Raw genomic sequence first — 8583 nt, forward strand, 5'->3', positions numbered from 1 at the left:
CAAAAAAAGTACATCCAGATAGTGGTGCAGTCCTTGAGTCTAGTGGTTAAGGCTTCTGGTTTGCAATAAGGATGAGTGATGCTTATATAGTGCTCTGGTATAAACAGGTGGCAGCAGGTGGAGCCCCACCCTTGTTGGTCCATCCAAACATCCATTATTATTAATGAAACACACATATCCAACAGCAGGACTAGTGCACTCAAACTAGCGTCCCACTCCAACCCCCATTACCTCAAACTTTAATGACATTCCAATTAACTTTGGCTGCTCTATCAGTCAAGGCTCCACTGAAACCATGCGTTACAAACACAGATAACATACCATCTGGCCAGGGCCACTAAAACAACCAGGGGTGAATGACAAGGACCATTACCTAATTAAAAGTGCAAGCATCTTCAAGAACAATGTTTGCAAGGATTTCGGTTTTTTTTTTTTTTTTTTTTTTTTTTACTTTATTTTATCGGAAAAGTATTAAGTGGTTATATAAAAACAAGCAAAAAAAAAAAAAACAACAAGCCCTTGGATTTAAAAAAACAAAGCAAAAAAAAACAAACAAACAAAAAAAAAACACACATATTGGACAGATATCAATGCACAATATTGCACCTCTCAAAAGTTCTATTTATGTTCATGCTGTCTGAAAGACTGTAGCCTTCTAATATAATTACTGATATTAACTGATAACACATTTTAATTATAAATGTATTATATAATATGTTAATTATTTTATATTAATATTTTAGAACCAGTCACACCTTTATGAAACTGGAAGTTTAGATGCAGGATTATCTAAATCGTTTTACAGTCTTTGCTTATAATACTGTAACAGATGTCAGGAAAGTTTCATTTTCTAAAATCACCAGTAAGCTCTGATGACAATGCCATATGATAAACATTGCTGGGACAATAAATAATTGATCTGATTGTCTGAGACAGACAGAAGTCTTCGACAAGCTGTCAGTCTTTATCAGTTCAGTGTTAATCAAATAAAGCTGGTCATAGATGGTCACAATTTCATCCAAAATAGCCTGTTGAGGAATAAACTACATTGACGGTTCAGTGAAAAGATTCATTTAAAAGGAATAGTCAAAGAGAATATTCTTTTTTCATTTTGGGATTTTTAGAGAGATTTTAAATTCAAAAGTTTTCCTAAATGAATTTACAGAAAAACATTAATTTTGTACTGCTTCATCTAGTATAAATAATTAAACATAACAAGTAGAACATATTATTGGAAAAACATATCATTTTCATAATTCATACTGTATATAATTTATTAAGTATAATTTCATCAACATTCCGAGCCAATTTACTCCAGTTTTTTAAGCACACTGAATTGGTGGAATTATATGTCACAGTGCATGATCAATGTTTTCCTATTATGGCAAACTTGGTCACATCAAAGTAGAATATTCTATGCAAAATATACCTCTAAATACAAATATAAGTAAATTGGTTTCGTGACATACATTTGCGCAAAATAGAAATCTCTGGACTCGCTGCATAATTCATGTCCCAGCAGACCACGATTCAGGCCATATAAGCTCATGCTGTCATTTTGCATAAGGCAAGTAAGTTTGCTGTTCAGCTGGGCAAATAAACCAAATTCACAAGTTTGATTTCATTGATTGCAGATTGGCATGGTTGGCCAGCTGCTGCTTGTCTTGTTTAAGGGGCTTGGTCCAGACATGTAGAACAGTCTTGTTTTCCTCTTATTCACATGATCAGCTTGTCTGGAGTTGGAGGCTGCCCTATGCAAAAAGGCCATATGTTACAAGCACGGCCTGTAACTTTGAGACAGTGTTGAGCAGATTAATTTAAGGATTTACTCAGTCTTGAAGAAGGAAAAGTGAGAAGGTCTATTATCAGCATAAGGGCTTAAGCCAGGAATTAGTAAATCTGATTTTCATGTAATTACCATCGATTGCCAGAGAGAAAACATGTTCTTAAAAATCTAAGCATGTAATCCTCAAAGCACAAGTAAAAGTGACAGTCATTGATTAAAAGGAATACAATTAATTATTGCTACTTAACATTTCACCCTCTGACAGCCAAAACACAGGCCTAAAATGTACTATTGACTGGTTCAATACTGCTGCTGAAAATGATTATCGCCATATTATCAAATATTATCACCTGCAGAGCTGTATGTTTTTTGAGAGTTCAGCTATGCTACATGATCTCTGAGCTAAACTGTTGTGGTATGAAGTCGTTTAAACATAGTCTTTCAAGCATCATATCACATTTAAATTATATATCATTAATTTCAAGTAGAACTGCTGATGACATCTGGAGAACAGTTTTAGGTTTGCAGACAATTTTAAAACAGAACAATTTATAGATTTTTTTTATTTAAAAAAATAAAAATAAAAAATGGCATACTGACCAATGAGGTCATTCAGAGGCATACTGTGAAAACACTGACCCTCATACATGACTAGAATTTAAGCCCAAATTCACCCCCCTCCACCCCCATACACACACCACCACCATCAAAATGGGGCATCTGGTGAGATGAGGCTGTTGACTGTAATTAGGTCAAGCAAGGTGCTTGTGATTTCATGCCTATTTGAACCTTTTTGTTCCCCTTCTGGTTGCTGTGTTTAATCTTAACTGGTCAATGAACCAATGTCCAATTGTAGAGCCAGTCAATTAGAAAAAATAATCAATTTACAAATTATAATACAAATTACATCATATTGCATTAATTAGACAAGCCACAAGATTTTATGGTCACAAGTAGTATGTTCTCTTATTTTATATTTCAGCCTGTTAATTTAACTCATCTTGTATTGAAGAGAGCACAAGTTAATGCATGTCCTGTGTATGTAATTTCTCCAGGATTTTTTTTTATTAAATTAAGATGCAGCAAAATGTATATTTAAATAACTTATTCATAACAAAGATTTTCATTTCCATTTTTTAAATGAGCTTAGCACTTACAAATTAAAACCTGTTTGCCAAAAATCCAAAACCATTATACCAAAATGCTGTCAGATGTCAAGATATAAAACTTTAAAAGGTCATATGAGTTATTGACAAAATGTGTTCCTAGATTAAAAATAGGCTAAAAACTGTTGCTTTTGCAGCATGTTTTAATCATAGTATAGTTTTAGAGACCATTAGTCACTTTTATAACATTCGAATATGCCATTGACATTTAATAAAATATTATTGCACATATATAGGCTATCATTGACATTGTTAATATATATTATTAGTTATTACATGTGGCTATAAGGATACTCACAAATGTCTTCACTTTGCTGCAACTGCCTTCTTTGGTTCATACTTCAATAAATCTGATTATTACATATTTCTATCACAGGATACAGTTGTGCTCAAAAGTTTGCATACCCTTGGAGAATCCATGTACCATTTTTAAAGAAAACATGAGTGAGCAGGCAAAACAAATTTCTTTTATTTCTTATGGGATTCATATTCAACTGTAGGTTATAACAGAATGGCACAATCATAAAACAAAACATGGCAACAAAGAAAAAAATGAAATGACCCCTGTTCAAAATCTGCATACAATTAGTTCTTAATACTGTGTATTGCCCCCTTTAACATCAATGACAGCATGCAGTCTTTTGTAATAGTTGTCTATGAGGCCCCAAATTCTTGCAGGTGGTATAGCTGCCCATTCGTCTTGGCAAAATGCCTCCAGGTCATGCAAAGTCTTTGGTCGTCTTGCATGAACCGCACGTTTGAGATCTCCCCAGAGTGGCTTGATGATATTAAAGTCAGGAGACTGTGATGGCCACTCCAGAACCTTCACCTTTTTCTGCTGCAACCACTGGAGGGTCAACTTGGCCTTGTGCTTAGGGTCATTGTCGTGCTGGAAAGTCCAGGAGCGTCCCATGTGCAGCTTTCGTGCAGAAGAATGCAAATTGTCTGCCATTGTCTGCCAATTGTATTTTCTGATAACATGCTGCATTCATCTTGCCATCAATTTTCACAAGATTCCCATGCCTTTAGAGCTCACACACCCCCAAAGTACAGTGAACCACCACCATGCTTCATAGTGGGGATAGTATTCTTTTCACCATAGGCCTTGTTGACCCCTCTCCAAACATAGCGCTTATGGTTGTGACCATAAAGCTCTATTTTGGTCTCGTCACTCCAAATTACAATGTGCCAGAAGCTGTGAGGCGTGTCAAGGTGTTGTCGGGCATATTTTAACCAGGCTTTTTTGTGGCATTGGCACAGTAAAGGCTTCTTTCTGGCAACTCGACCATGCAGCTCATTTTTGTTCAAGTATCGTCGTATTGTGCTCCTTGAAACAACCACACCGCCTTTTTCCAGAGCAGCCTGTATTTCTCCTGAGGTTACCTGTGGGTTTTTCTTTGTATCCCGAACAATTCTTCTGGTAGTTGTGGCTGAAATCTTTCTTGGTCTACCTGACCTTGGCTTGGTATCAAGAGAACCCCAAATTTTCCACTTCTTAATAAGTGATTGAACAGTACTGACTGGCATTTTCAAGGCTTTGGATATCTTTTTATATCCTTTTCCATCTTTATAAAGTTATATTACCTTGTTACATAGGTCTTTTGACAGTTCTTTTCTGCTCCCCATGGCTCAGTATCTAGCCTGCTCAGTGCATCCACGTGAGAGCTAACAAACTCACTGTCTATTTATACACAGACACTAATTGCAATTTAAAAAGCCACAGGTGTGGGAAATTAAACTTTAATTGCCATTTAAACCTGTGTGTGTCACCTTGTGTGTCTGTAACAAGGCCAAACATTCAAGGGTATGTAAACTAATGATCAGGGCCATTTGGGTGATTTCTGTTATCATTATGATTTAAAAAGGAGCCAAACAACTATGTGATAATAAATGGCTTCATATGATCACTATCCTTAAATAAAAGATGTGCATTTTTTTTGCATAATCAGTCATATTTTCAAAATCAATGCCAACATTTCACAATTTCTGCCAGGGATTCAAACTTTTGAGCACAACTGTATCTATTTCTTTGTTTTTTGAAAGAAAAATGAGTGCCATATTCATAGAAATTACTACAATATCATGTTGATTTTCTGCACAATGGTGGTGAATAACAACATACAGTATAATATGTATATGTGCGCACATTTGGGATACAGATATCCCATATGCACGCACATACATATTATTCTGCATGTTGCTATGTTATTTGTTACTCAAGGTGGCACTGTTGTTTCAGTGATTTACTTAATTTACATTTGACATTGGTATTTGACAAAGAACCAACCTGGAAGTAAACTATAGCAAGTACAACACATGAACAGTAAGATATGACTATTGACATGGGTGTACTACTGTTATTATGTAAGCTGTACATCTATTTAGACTCAATAAGTGCCTGAGAAAATACTTGTGTAACTTATGTGTAGCTTAAAGTGATAGTTCACCCAAAAATGAAAATTCTCTCATCATTTACTCACCCTCATGTCATCCCAGATGTGTGATTTTCTTTCTTCTGCTGAACATAAATAAAAATTTTAAAAAGAATAACTCAGCTCTGAGGGTCCGTACAATACCAGTGAATGGTAACCAGACATTTCAAGCTCAAAAAATCACATTAAGGTAGCATAAAATTAATCCATATAACTCCACTGGTTAAATCCATATCTTCAAAGAAATATGACAGGTGTGGGTGAGAAACAGATCAATATTAAATAATTTTTTACTATAAATCTCCACTTTCACTTTCAGATGTGAAAGTGAAACTAAAAGGCTGCCACATGTGACTTTCAGATGTGAAAGAGAAAGTGGAGATTTATAGTAAAAAAGAACTTAAATATTGATCTGTTTCTCTCACACACATATAATATTGCTTTTGAAGGAATGGATTTAACAACTTGAGTCATGTGGATTACTTTTATGCTGCTTTTATCTGCTTTTTGGACCTTCAACTTTCTGGCCACCATTCACTTGCATTGAAAGGACCTGTAGAGCTGAGAAGGTCATACACATCTGGGATGGCATGAGGGTGAGTATATGATGAGAGAATTTTCATTTTTGGGTGAAATATCCCTTGAAGTGTTAAATGTTGTTCAATATGAGTTCACAGCCAGTTGTGTTTCATGAAATTTCAGTGTGAAAGTAATTAATCTGGTTCTATAATTGTTGCATCATCTCTTTGACATATGAAAAATAAAAACACCAAAATAAAACAGAATATATTCTATTCTATTATTTTCTAACTGGCTTAAAATGCTTTGAAAATGTTACACTATCTGGGCATTTTGTAGATCCATTTGTGACAGATATAAGTGGTCGCTAAAGACCAGAGGTATGCAATAATGTTTGTCAAAACGCCCATGCATTCAATGATTAAGATTGTTATTAGCAGTAATTTGCAAAAATAACTAGACTTTTTTTTTTTTTTTTTAAATCACTATAACATACACTGTCTTAGCCTACTATAGAGCAAATTGTTACACCTACACCATTGCAATACAGCATGTTACTTGACTGTATAAGGTTTAAACTGCTGGTTTTAAAAAAACAAACAAACATATATCTTAAGCAGAGCTAAAAATATTTGACCCAGACATGCTATACAGCTATATTAATACAAGCTTGTGTACATGTTGAAGACTCACATTTCTCACAGTGGTGTATGAATTACAATACTTGGCAAGGCCTGTAAACTGGTGTTGGCCTCCAGCGTCAGGTTAACACAACATAAGACATTCTCATATTCTCACAAATTCTATTCCTCATGCTTTATAGTACTCACTAAAGACAGTTTAGCTGCTTTATAAATATCCTGGTGCAATAGTCAAGCTGAGAGGGGATTTTCAGAAAGGTGTTCCTGGCCTGACAAGAGTTTCTCACTTTATTCAAGGTGAATTGACAGTCATCTTAAATCATCACGGGCAGATGCATCATGTATATCTATGTTAAGCTAAAATAATCTTTATGAAGTATAAAGACATATCAAAATACTGTTTTAAATCTTCCCTAAAATATTCGTGCCTTTTCTTATTCGTGTTTTGCTGCAGTCTTGTATGACTTTGTGATAAATATCGCCACCTACCGTCCAGTACAAAAATGTAACACTCCAAACTACAATACCACAGTTGCAACATAAAACCATTATACGTTAATAAAAATGGCATAACTACGTTTTACGACCCTTTAAATGTCATGAACCATCAAATGTAGCAGCCACAACGGTTTTCGTCATTCGGCAAATGTTTTCATTATTGAACATCATCGTACTGGACGTGGTCAAGATAGGCTACTACCGTAGATCTCTCAGCAAACAACGAAATAGCCACTGGGAAACAGGTAGCTATGCTCTTCTTAATACATATCATCTACACAAAACTTTTATTGTGTTTTTCAGTATAGAAATGCTATAGTATGTAGGCTATTGTCGCAAAATTGCATTTAATTATTTGTAAGGGTTTTACGGTCCCAAACGTGAAACCGTCGCTTTCAGGTAAAGTGGGACACTTTTTAAACTGTGAATGAATAATATTATTATAATTTGACATGAACCATGTCATCATTTGGGAATGCCCTAAATTGCCTCAAAGATCAAACATTGGCTGGCAAACAATGTTTTATAATTAAATAAAAGTTCTGATTTTAGGTTCTCCACGTCCTCCATGTCCTGGTTGCCCAGTTAGGTCCTCTGTCATCAAATGTACAAGATCATGTGAGGAGTCTTGGAGTGATTGTAGACTTTAGACTTTTTCCACCTGAGATCTATCGCTAAAATAAAACATTTTCTTTCCCATAATGACTTGGAAATTGTGATCCACTTACTTATTACATCAAGGTTACACTATTGCAACTCACTGTACATGGGTCTGCCCCAAACTAGGTTATCCCACCTACAGCTAGTTCGAAATGCGACATCTAGGCTTTTAACAGGGTCAAGAAAGAGGGATCACATCTCTACATTGGCTTCCAGTGAAATTCAGGGTCGATTTTAAAATTCTGATTTATGTCTACAAGGCACTATCTGGTCTCGTGCCCCAATATATCAGTGACCTTCTACACCCTTACTCCCCCACCAGAGCACTCAGGTCTTCTGATCAACTTTTGTTGAGGATTCCTCATTGCCGCTATAGATCTAAGGGTGACTGTGCCTTTTCTGTGATAGGTTCTAATCTCTGGAACAGTCTCAATTCCGTGTGAGTTCAGCTTCATCATTAGCCATTTTTAAATCTTCTTTAAAACATTTAGATTCTGTAGCTTTTGAATAGATCATTGAATAGTTTGAAATGGATGAATACATGATGCTGTATTTAAAGGTTTTTATTTATTTTATTATGTTTTATATTTAACTTTAAATCAATCTGTTTTTATATCACTCTGTCATTATTTATTAGTTTGATCTGTTAAGCACTTTGGGTCAACTTCTGTTGTTTTTAAATGAGCAGCAGCTAGAGCCAGGATATTTACTGAAGATTGAGATTACATATTTTAGCCTATAATTGTTACCCTGGTTTATTGTTTCTATAGACAAAGCTGGTCATTCATTTTCTGGGTGGTCCAACCTGATCAAAATGATGAATCAACTGGGTTACCAGCTGATAGGGGCAGAGTTTGACCTGATGGCCAGGATGGTTAGGG

Source organism: Myxocyprinus asiaticus, chromosome 21 (genome assembly GCF_019703515.2).
Source record: "Myxocyprinus asiaticus isolate MX2 ecotype Aquarium Trade chromosome 21, UBuf_Myxa_2, whole genome shotgun sequence".
Lineage (NCBI taxonomy): Eukaryota > Metazoa > Chordata > Actinopteri > Cypriniformes > Catostomidae > Myxocyprinus > Myxocyprinus asiaticus.